Below are 12,348 nucleotides of genomic sequence, written 5' to 3'. Positions count from 1 at the left end.
GATAGACGACTTGTTTGACCAACTTCGAGGGGCAGGAGTCTTCTCTAAGATGGATTTGAGGTCTGGGTACCATCAGCTGAGGGTTCGGCGAGAAGATGTACCCAAGACGGCGTTCCGAACAAGATATGGTCATTATGAGTTCGTTGTAATGCCTTTTGGACTGACGAACGCCCCGGCAGTGTTCATGGACCTTATGAACCGCGTGTTCCATCCATTTCTGGATCGGTTTGTCCTGGTTTTCATCGATGACGTGCTCGTTTACTCAAAGAACGAAGAGGAGCACAAAGAGCACTTGAGAACCGTCTTAGCAACTCTAAGGGACGAGAAACTATATGCCAAGTTCAGTAAATGCGAGTTTTGGCTCAAGGAAGTGAACTTTCTTGGACATGTAGTAACCTCAGATGGAATTCGTGTAGACCCGGCCAAGGTGGAAGCAGTGCAGGAATGGAAGCCATCTTCTACACAAAATGAAATCCGAAGCTTTTTAGGACTGGCGGGCTATTATCGAAGATTCATCGAGGGATTCTCGAAGATAGCAAGGCCAATGACGCAACAACTGAAAAAGGGAGTCAAGATGATTTGGACGCCAGAATGTGAGGCGAGCTTTCAGTTGTTGAAGGAGAAATTGACCACCGCACCAATCCTAGCTGTGCCGGAGCCAGAGACTGACTATGCGGTATATACGGATGCGTCGAAGGTGGGACTGGGATGTGTGCTTATGCAGAAGGGGAAAGTGATTGCATATGCATCGAGACAATTGAAGCCCCATGAACTGAATTATCCGACGCATGACTTGGAACTGGCAGCTGTGGTGCATGCTTTGAAGATCTGGAGACACCATCTCTATGGAGTCCGTTGTGAGATATACACGGACCATAAGAGTCTAAAGTACTTCTTTGAGCAAAAGGAGCTGAATATGCGCCAACGTAGGTGGCTCGAGTTGGTGAAGGACTACGATTGTGGTATAAATTACCATCCGGGAAAAGCAAACGTAGTGGCCGATGCTCTTAGTAGGAAGTCTCAATCTCAGCTGGCCACCTTTCTTACTATCGAGGAGAGTATAATCCAAGAGTTCAGTAAGATGCGCTTGGAAGTGGTGAGAATGCCCGAGACTGTGGAAGGGATAGTAGCCACGTTGGTGATGGAACCCGACTTAAGAGCCAGAATTGTGGAAGCTCAACGGCGAGATACGCTACTAGAAAGGATTCGCTCAGAAGTGAGGACGGGTGAACCCGGAAGTTTCCGTGAGGTAGCGGATAACGGTATCACCTACAAGGGAAGGTTGTGTGTGCCTAAGGATGAAGGCCTGAGGATGGAAATCATGAGAGAAGCACATGAAACCCCATACGCTGCTCATCCAGGGAGCACCAAAATGTATCAAGACTTGAAAAGACAGTTTTGGTGGAACGGTATGAAAAAGCATGTTGCAGCTTTTGTGGAGAGATGCCTAGCGTGTCAACAAGTAAAGGCGCTACACCAACGGCCCTATGGGAAATTGCAACCCCTCGAGATTCCGGAATGGAAGTGGGAACATATTGCAATGGACTTTGTGATAGGACTGCCAAAATCCCAGCGAGGGAACACGGTGATTTGGGTGATTATAGATCGTCTCACCAAATCTGCCCACTTTGTACCGGTTCGCGCTACTTATGGATCCGACCAGTTGGCTAAGGTATATGTACGGGAGATTATACGCTTGCATGGAGTTCCAGCGACAATCACATCTGATCGTGATGCTAAATTCACTTCTAGATTTTGGACAAGCCTGCAACGCGAGTTGGGGACTAAGTTGAATTTCAGTACAGCTTTCCACCCTCAAACCGACGGGCAGTCGGAGAGAACGATACAAGCCTTGGAGGACATGCTACGAGCCGTGGTGCTTGATCGAGGCTGGGGTTGGGAAGAAGTGTTGCCATTGGTTGAATTCGCGTACAACAATAGTTACCAGGCGACTATCAAGATGGCCCCATATGAGGCCTTGTATGGAAAGAAGTGTAGATCACCACTTTATTGGGATGAAGTGGGTGAGAGAAGAATTCTCGGACCAGACTCTGTAGAAGAGATGATAGAGATTGTCCGACAAATCCGTGGGAGGATCAAGGAGGCACAAGATCGACAGAAATCTTATGCGGATGTTCGAAGGACCGAGTTACAGTTCGAGGTCGGGGAAAAGGTCTTTCTGAAAGTTTCCCCTTCTAAGGGAATAACTCGTTTTGGAGTGAAGGGAAAGCTGAGACCCCGATTTATTGGTCCATACGAGATTTTGGATAGAGTCGGCGTGGTAGCATACAGGTTGGCTCTACCACCAAGCTTTGGAAATGTGCACAACGTCTTCCATGTGTCACAATTGAGGAAGTACGTGTTTGACCCCACACACATAGTTCACCGAGAAGAGATGATGGTCCTAAATCCCGATCTAAGCTATGAGGAGAAGCCCGAGGCCATTTTGGATCGAAGAGTGCAAGAATTGAGGAATAAGTCAATTGCTTCGGTGAAAGTACGGTGGAGGAATCATGGAACCGAAGAGGCAACATGGGAATCAGAAGATAAGATGAGAGAGAAGTTTCCAGAGCTGTTTGAGTAATCTAACAAATTTCGAGACGAAATTTTGTTAAGGTGGGAGGAATGTAATACCCGAAATTTGTGGAATTTTATTCTTTTAATTAAGGATGAAATTTTTATGTTTTTGTGTTTAAAATATGGTGTGGAAAATATTATTTGTGTTTATTTGATTGTTGTGGATGTGGTATTTTCTACCTAGGCAAATTAAAATGGAATTAAGTAATTAAGCTATGAATAAAAACTCCTAATTAACAAATTAAATCTCTCCCTCCCCAATTCTCTCTTCTTTTTCGAAAAAAAAACCTCCCCCATCACCCCATGATTCTCTCAACCGCCCCCACTCCCTCATAACCGATTTCCCCCCCCCTCTTTTCCATTCGTTCTCTCTTCTCGGTCTCTCTCTCTCTCTCGCTCTCTAGCTCTCATCTCTCTCGAAGTGTGCTCTCACGGTAAGCTCTCGCCCCTCTCTCTCTCGGTTTACCTTTCCCCATTCATCCCCTTCTCATCATCATCTTGGCTTCTTCAAGGTGTTACGCTCGTACGTTGTAAATCGGTGTAGGGAAAGCTTCGAATTTACGTTTGAACTATCCAAGAAAGGTAACCAAACCCTAACCCTTGTTTAATTCGAAAACTCATGCATATAGGACGTTTTGGATGGTTTAGATGCTGAATAGGGTTTGTGGCTATGTGATATGGTTGAGCATGTTTTTGGTAGTAACTGGCAGTGGGTTCTGACCCCTTTTTATCTAAGCAAACGATCTCCGTTGGGTACGAATTTTGAACTGTATAAAGGTTAATGTGGCTTCTGTGTGGTGTGTAATTTTCAGCCTCTTTGGATGTCGTATGAATTTATTATGATTTTTGCAAGTAAACTGCGCAGTTTCGCGAGTTGTATGTTTTTGGGAGATGTTTTCATGTGCAATTGGCGTGATTCTGAGTGCTATGTTTTTGTGATGAATGTGGGTGTGTTTGACCAAGAGATGGCTCGGGAAAATCAGTGTTTGGTTCGAGGGTTTTGCGTGGGTTGGCCGAGAGTTTTAGTGGCCAGCCTAGGGCAGTGTTGTGGGGGGGTTTTGAAGGGATGATCCCAGGTGTCTGGGTGTGTTTTGGGACGGAGAATGTGTGGTGTGAATGTTGTACAGGGTTTGAGAATCGGAAGTTGGAGGAAAGTGAGTATGCACGGGACGAGCCAGGCGGCCGAGGTGCCGAGCCAGCGGCCGAGGTGCCGAGCAGGCGGCCGAGATGCCGAGCCAGCGGCCGAGGGGCCGAGCAGGCGGCCGAGGTGCCGAGCCAGCGGCCGAGGTGCCGAGCAGGCGGCCGAGGTGCCGAGCAGGCGGCCGAGGTGCCGAGCCAGCGGCCGAGGTGCCGAACAGGTGGCCGAGGTACCGAGCCAGCGGCCGAGGCACCGAGCCATGTCGAGACGCCGATCCTTTTTCCGAGTTTTTCCGAACCTTTTCCGAGCCAAGTGAGCCGTTTGCACAGTAAGGGTATGCCAGGACTTGGAGTGCTGTGTTCGTGTGTCGTGTGCGCGTTTTGGGTACGTCGTTTGCGTGCGGGGTGTGTTTCGAACGTGTGACTTTGTGTGTTTGTTTTGTAACATGTTGTTAAGTGTATGTACGTGTAACGTGCTAGATGTTGAAGTCGTCCACGTAGGAATCATGCATTGTCGTTTAAAGTCTCGTCTCTTCTGACTCTAATCATGATACAATTTATCTTTCAAAAGGGTGATCGTTTACGAGGAAAGTGTGGTTGAAGAAGGGAATTATTTTAAAAGCTAAGCAATCGAGGTGGGCTTTTCTACCCTACTTTTACGTGGGTTGTTTTTAATACGGACTCTGTTCCGGAATTGTTTATGGAGGTGAACTGTTTGTGTCACGACCGCCCCTTAGGGTTAATAAAAGCGGGCGATCGCGACTTAAAGGGGTTTAGATGAACGGCATAGAAGACTAGGGTTTTCAATAAAATTTGACTAAAAACTAAGTCTAATAAATAATGCGACCAAGAGTATTAGGGTTTAATGAATAAAGACTAGGGTTTAGCATTTATTCAAAAAGTGTAACGAGTTTCAAACATCCCATCATAAAATAGTTTCAGAATTTAAATGAAAAGTATTCTAAGAAAAATATCACAGCGGAAGCATCCAAGAGAAGAGTGACGTCATGTGTGAAGACACAACGACACTCGAAATTTCAAAACCAAAACAACCACAGTTCATTATTAGTTCCTGCTCAACACCGCCAACCGCCCGTCGCCGCTCAACCTACATATAGGGAAAACATATGCAGGGCTGAGTACTATGAAATAATACTCAGTGGCTCATGCCGAAAACATTGTAAATACAGTTTATGATATCATGCCGTACGTAAGTAACCGTCGGGGTTTTTCTTTAGAAAGGCCCGAGGCACTCAAAATCATTTTTTCATTTCAAACATCGACTGATCAGTCATTTTTCCCATAGACGTTAACCATATCTGCCAATACATGACAAGGAATGCGGCCGCAAACCAGGTCACTAGACCGGCCAGCCCGTACGCTAGCACACAGTCTACCATAGGTGTACACTAATCCAAGTAGGGTTTGCTGCCCTACGAGGACCCGAATTCGATTTATAAATAGTGGCAAAAACCACATCAGATAGGCACGTAAAAACCAAAACAAGGCATGAAATCACATTTATTCTCATTGATAAAACATTAGGACATGGTCCTTATTTAAAAAGAGAGCCCACCTCGATCCTTTAGTTTTCAAGTTTCGCTTTTCCTTTGGTATCACGCGTCTCGCACAAAATTTCACCTTTGGATAATGTGTCCCCGATTAGTCACTAACATGGACTAAAATCATGCATGTCCTAGATCACTCCCCTTTCCCAATCAACAATAGGAATCACATCATATCACCCATCTTTGCATATCACATCACCTCATCACATATGTAAACTCATGTATGTCATTCAAGCATACAAATATAGTTGTTTAACCAAAGTAGAGATCTGGCAGCTCTGCGCAACTTTTTTGTAAAAATTATTTAAAAATCATCCGACCTCCGATGGGGCTAAAACTTTATGACAAGGCAGTAGACTCATCAAATAACATTCAGTTTAAATTTCATGTCAAAATACCACTTTTAAGTCGGGCAAACCAAAGGCGTAACCTACTGGTCGAGAAAACACGTTTTTGGCAGAATCGCGCAGTCAACTTTAAAAATTCACCATAAATTCATCGTTTAGCCAAATGGGTCGAAATTTACACACAATATAGAAGACATCACGAAGTTTACACAGGAAGAAGAATCGGTCAAATCGGAGTTCGTTTGGTTGGTCAAAAATACATCAGAACACACTGTTCGGAAATCACAGATTTTCATACTGATAGCAATTCGAATTAGGGTTTATCCCTACTCATTCAAAATCAATCTTTTCATGGTTTTGATATACAATCATGCTCAAAAGAGTCCTTAAACACATATTTTCATGAAATCGCACATCAATCACCGAGGATTCAATAAATCAACAAGCAATTGCAATCAAAACGCACTCACACATATGATTTCACATTCCCACCGATTAAACCCTTAGATCTTCATTCCCTACACTCTCTACATGCATGAGGGAGTCAAAGAAAGTCTAGATGGAGAGGATTGAAGAATATGGGTTTGAATTTACCTTTTCTTGGACGAAATAATCGGTAGGAAGCAATTAAAACCTTGGTTCTTCAACAATCTCTTGGAAAATTGATAGGATCTTGAGTGAAATGGATAACAAGTGGGAGAAGAGATGAAAAAGGGGGTGGGGGCGTGTGGTTTGAAGAAGTGGGCGTGTGATTTGTGTGTTAGGTTTAGGGGTTGATCCTTTGTTTATAGGATTAAGAAATATCCCACAATTAATTGAAGATTTGGGAGAATAATTGAAATAAATGATTGAGATATTTGGGAAGATTTTGGGGGAGGAAATGGCGTGTCATTGATGGAGAAATAAGGAGGATATTTTGTAAATCATGGCTATTTAATTAGCCATTGATTTAATTTAGTATTTTCACGGAGCAGAATAAAATAATACGGAGCAAGAAAATCAATAAAAACCCTCCCAAATAATATGAAAATAGGCGTGTTATTCAATTCCTCCCACAAGGAATAATTTCCAAATATTGATAAATAAAGTAGGGAAAGATTTGCTAGGATATTCCAATTAAAACATGGAAGGAAATAATTAGGGATCAAAATAATTAGTGAATAATTTCTTCTTCCACAAGCTAGGAGATTTCGAAATCTCCCTAATCAAAACAATAGGGGCCGATTTTATCAAGAAATAAATAAGATAATTAGGCTTTAGGATTTAATTTGGATAATTATCCCAAAACAAATAATTAAATCCAAGAAAAATAAATTCCTCTCCAAATAATAATAGTGGTCGAAAATTCCCTTCATAAAAGGGCAAGGTAATTATTTATGATCCTAATTAAATCTCACTCCCCGAAATAATATAATTCACCATGATATATTTCATTCCACATTAATTAATTTAAGCCACTTCATAAAATCAACGAATTTGACTCGATCAAATCAAAATTAGGTCACCATTTCAATCACATAATAAATCCGTCATTTAATTCGGCAATCAAAGCAATAAGTACAACATCTTAGGGTTCGAAAAATTAGGGTTCGAAAAGTGGGGCGTTACATCCTACCACTCTTAAAAGAAATTTCGTCCCGAAATTTGGTACTCTCATGGGAAGAGTTCTGGGTATAACTCCATCATCTTGTCCTCAAGCTCCCATGTGGCTTCTTCGTGCCCGTGGTTTCTCCACTGCACTTTCACGTAGGCAACTTGCTTATTTCTCACGTTCTGGACTTTTCGGTCTAAAATCGTTTGGGGTCTCTCCTCATAGCTCAGGTCCGAATTCAACGCGACCTCCTCGTAGTGAATCACGTGCTTTGGTTCGAACACGTATTTACGTAACTGTGACACATGAAAGACATTGTGCACGTTCCCAAGGTTCGGAGGTAGCGCCAAGCGATATGCAACAGGACCCACTCCTTCAAGGATTTCATACGGTCCAATAAATCGCGGTTTCAATTTTCCCTTGACGCCGAAACGTGTTATCCCTTTCGACGGGGATACTTTGAGGAAGACTTTGTCGCCAGCTTGAAATTGCAAGTCGGTTCGCCGTGCATCCGCGTATGACTTCTGTCTGTCTTGAGCTTCTTTTATCCTTTCACGAATTTGTCGAACGATTGCAACCATTTCTTCGACTGCGCCGGGCCCGAGTACCCTTCTCTCGCCAACTTCGTCCCAGTAGAGCGGGGATCTACACTTTCTCCCGTACAAGGCTTCGTACGGCGCCATGTTTATCGTTGCCTGGAAGTTGTTGTTGTAGGCGAATTCGATCAAGGGGAGTGCGGACTCCCAACTTCCTCCTCGGTCTAACACTACGGCTCTCAACATATCCTCGAGGGTTTGGATCGTCCTCTCGGATTGTCCGTCCGTCTGCGGGTGAAACGCCGTGCTAAAATTCAAACGAGTCCCTAGCTCCCGTTGTAGGCTGATCCAAAATCTTGAAGTGAACTTCGGGTCACGATCAGACGTGATCGTCACTGGGACTCCATGCAGTCGCACTATTTCCCTTATATAAATTTGAGCTAGCTTATTTGATCCATAGGTTATGGGAATCGGTATGAAGTGCGCACTCTTGGTGAGTCGGTCTATAACTACCCAGATGGCAGTATTCCCTCTTTGCGTCTTTGGCAATGCTGTCACAAAATCCATGGCGATATGCTCCCATTTCCACTCGGGAATTTCTAGTGGTTGCAACTTTCCGTACGGTCGTTGATGTAGAGCCTTCACCTGTTGGCAGGCTAAGCAGCGCTCCACAAATGCCGCTATATCCCTCTTCATACCATTCCACCAAAAGGTCTTCTTCAAGTCTTGATACATCTTCGTACTCCCTGGGTGGGCGGTGTAAGGAGTCTCATGTGTTTCACTCATGATTTCGTTTTTGAGTCCTTCGTCACTCGGTATGCAGAGTCTCCCTTCGAATGTGAGAGCATTGTCGGATTCCTCACGGAAATTCCCAGATTCGCCAGTTCTTACTTCGACTCGAATTTCTTCCAATTTCGCGTCCATGCGCTGGGCTTCAACAATTCTTGTTCTTAGATCAGGTGTAACCATCAAGGTGGCAATTCGACCCTTCACTGTTTCGGGTGCCCTTACCACTTCCAAACGCATCTTGCTAAATTAGCGTATCAAGCTTTCTTCTTTGGTGAGAAAAGCAGCCAGTTGGGAATGACTCTTCCGGCTCAAGGCATCTGCCACTACATTTGCCTTGCCGGGGTGGTAGTTGATGCCACAATCATAGTCCTTTACCAATTCGAGCCATCTTCATTGTCGCATGTTCAAATCCTTTTGCTCGACGAAATATTTCAGGCTCTTGTGGTCCGTAAAGATCTCACACCGAACTCCGTAGAGATGATGTCTCCAAATCTTTAAGGCATGTACCACCGCTGCCAGTTCCAAATCGTGGGTTGGATAGTTCAACTCGTGTGGCCTCAATTGCCGGGATGCGTAAGCAATCACCTTGTTGTTTTGCATCAACACACATCCAAGTCCCACCTTCGAAGCGTCCGTGTATACCACGTAGCTCATTCCAGGCTCTGGCACGGCTAAGATTGGTGCGGTGGTCAGTTTATCCTTCAAAAGTTGAAAACTTGCCTCACACTCCGGGGTCCAATTGACTTTTACCCCCTTCTTGAGTTGTTGGGTCATTGGTCTCGCTATCTTGGAAAATCCCTCTATAAATCTTCGGTAGTATCCTGCCAAACCCAGGAAGCTTCGAATCTCGTTTGGTGTCGAAGGTGCCTTCCATTGTTGTACCGCCTCAACCTTGGCGGGATCCACTCGGATTCCTTCTGCCGACACAATGTGACCTAGAAAGTTGACTTCTTTCAGCCAAAACTCACACTTGCTGAATTTGGCGTATAGCTTCTCGGTCCTCAACGTCTCCAAGGTAATTCGCAGATGCTCCTCGTGCTCTTTCTCATCCTTCGAGTAAACAAGTACGTCATCTATGAAGACCAAGACGAATTTATCCAAGTATGGGTGGAATACTCGGTTCATCAAATCCATGAATACTGCGGGTGCATTTGTCAATCCGAACGGCATTACAACAAACTCATAGTGACCATATCTTGTGCGAAAAGCGGTCTTTGGTATGTCCTCCCTTCGGACTCTCAATTGATGGTATCCGGACCTTAGGTCCATCTTTGAGAACACACCGGCTCCTCGGAGTTGATCGAATAGGTCATCTATTCTCGGCAGTGGGTACTTGTTTTTGAGGGTCATTTTGTTCAACTCCCTATAGTCGATACACATCCTCATCGACCCATCCTTCTTCTTGACAAAGAGCACCGGAGTGCCCCACAGTGAGACACTGGGTCTAATGAAACCCAGGTCCATAAGCTCTTGAAGTTGTATCTTGAGTTCCTCTAACTCTTTAGGCGCCATTCGGTATGGTGCCTTGGACACGGGTGCCGACCCTGGCTCTAGGTCGATTGTGAACTCCAATTGTCGATCTGGCGGTGGTCCAGGCAAAGCTTCGGGGAAGACGTCTGGAAACTCTCGTACAACGGCAACATCTTCCACTTTCCTTTCTCCTTTCTCCTCTCCTTGTAGATAGACAAGATAAGCAGGACGCCCTTTTCTCACCATCGCACTAGCTTGAAGAGCGGAGATGATAGACGTTCGCCGGTTCATCGAGATTCCATAGTATATGGTGGGTTCCTTCCCCGGGGCTTGCAGAGATATTTGTCTCTCCTTGCAACGAATAGTAGCAAAATTCGTAGCTAACCAATCCATTCCCAAAATTATGTCAATATCCCCCATTGCCATGACTTGTAGGTTGTGAGCGATTAACTTAAGTCCTCCCATAACAATTTCTACGTTCGAGCATGTTCGAGAAACCTCTATTACCCCTCCCACTGGTGAGGACACCATCATCTTATGTTCAGATTTGTAAGCAGGTAAACTTAAGGTGTCCACACACAATTCAGATATGAATGAATGTGATGCGCCCGTATCAAACAATACAACAATGGGTGTGTCGAGGATTTTGCCCATACCTGTCAGGTTTCCCTTCTCGTGACTCCCATGTTCAGTCTTGGGTTGTTTCTGACTCAAGGCATATGCTCTAGCCTGAGAAGGGAGTCTTGGGCGGTAAGGTTGTTGTTGTCGCGTAGGTTGATCGCGATTTCCCCTTGATTCAATTTGCAGTGCCCTTGGCTGCTGGCGGGATCCTTGAGTGTTCTGCCTCGACCCCATTCCCACATTCTTGCTCGGACACTCTCTAGAGAAGTGGCCATTTCCCCCACAGTTAAAGCACTTGGTGGTGTTCTGAATTCTACACTCTCAAAAATGGTACTTGGAGCACACATTGCATTGGGGTGGCTTGGGCCGGAAGTCGCCTCTCTGGTTGGATGAGTTTTGCCCTCCACCATACTGTGGTCGGTTCTGGGTGGGCTGGTACCTCTTGTTGTCATATGGGGTCCCATTCCCCTCCCACTTCCTCTTCTCTCGAGAGTGGTGTGGTGGAGGTAGTGCCAAAGTAGTGTTTTCCTTCATCCTCTCCTTGGGCATAGCTGCCTCAATATCTAGCGCAAGGGCTAACGCTTCCGCGTAGGAGAGTCTCCCACGACTAGCCAACGACATCCTTATCTCATGCCTTAGTCCCTCACGGAACTTTTCAGCCAGCTTCTCGTCAGTATCGACTTGGTCAGGTGCGTACCGGGTCATGTTGTTGAGCGCACGGTCATATTCGGTCACAGTCATGCGCCCTTGGGTCAAATTGTAGAATTCAGATGCCTTTGCCTTCCGGTAGCTCTTGGGCACGTACTTATTATATATTTCTGTCTTGAAGCCTTCCCAAGTCATCCCCGCTGCTTGATCTCGGGGCATTGTCTTCATCCTGGTATCCCACCAGAAGTCAGCAGACTCGGTTAGTTGGTAGGTCACACAACTCAACCGTTCCCTATCATTGCACCCTAAGATTGCAAAAATGCGCTCCAATGCGCGTATCCATGATTCAGCCTGGGCCGGTTCTCCCATTCCATCAAAGACGGGAGGTTTTTGCTCTAGAAAAAGCTTCACAGTTTCACGGTCAACCGGAGGTGGAGGAGGCGGTGGTGGAGGGATGGGTTGTGTCACACTCTCTTCCATCGTCTGAGGGGTAGGTTCGGGATTGTTACGTCTTATGTTGCGTCTTGGCGGCATTCTGATTCAGTACCACACGAGTTACTATCGCATTTATTCAAAATCCAAGAATAGTCATGTGGCATAGTTGAAAAGTGGAGATCAAGGGGCAATTGCATCATAAAGAGCTTTTGCAAAGGTATCAAATACAATTGCACAGAATGATAACAAGAGAGCAATTGCAAAATAGCATAGCAGGAGGTGATTGTAGAAGAAGGCGATTGCTCAACAGGGTAGAAAAAGGTAATTGTTTAATAATGTAACAAAAGACAATTGTACAATAGAATAGCAAAACATAAGGGCACAATTGGGATAGAAAAAGGCAGTTGCACAACAGAATAATACAATTGCATAATAAGACGGCAAAAGGCAATTGTACAATGGAGTGGTCAAAAGATAGTTGCGCAATAGTACATCAAAGGTAATTGTGCAATATGATAGAAAGTGACAATTACAATATAGTATAGCAAGAGGCCATTGCGTCATAGGCTAGCAAAAGATAATCGCACAAAAGATAATAAGGGATGGTACCAAATCATTACACAATAGGA

General features: G+C 44.9%; 1 long non-coding RNA gene across 1 annotated transcript; it reads right to left on the bottom strand.

Annotated features, from left to right (window-relative positions):
• Positions 1-4,575: 4,575 nt before the first annotated feature.
• On the bottom strand, positions 4,576-6,352 carry LOC121746480. The gene is made up of 3 exons (XR_006039044.1): positions 6,224-6,352; positions 5,291-5,355; positions 4,576-4,822 (listed from the first exon to the last, which is right to left on the bottom strand). It is a non-coding gene; the product is annotated as an uncharacterized LOC121746480 (long non-coding RNA).
• Positions 6,353-12,348: the final 5,996 nt, after the last annotated feature.

This window comes from Salvia splendens, chromosome 9 (genome assembly GCF_004379255.2).
Source record: "Salvia splendens isolate huo1 chromosome 9, SspV2, whole genome shotgun sequence".
NCBI lineage: Eukaryota > Viridiplantae > Streptophyta > Magnoliopsida > Lamiales > Lamiaceae > Salvia > Salvia splendens.
This window is presented reverse-complemented; position numbering and strand designations above follow the sequence as displayed.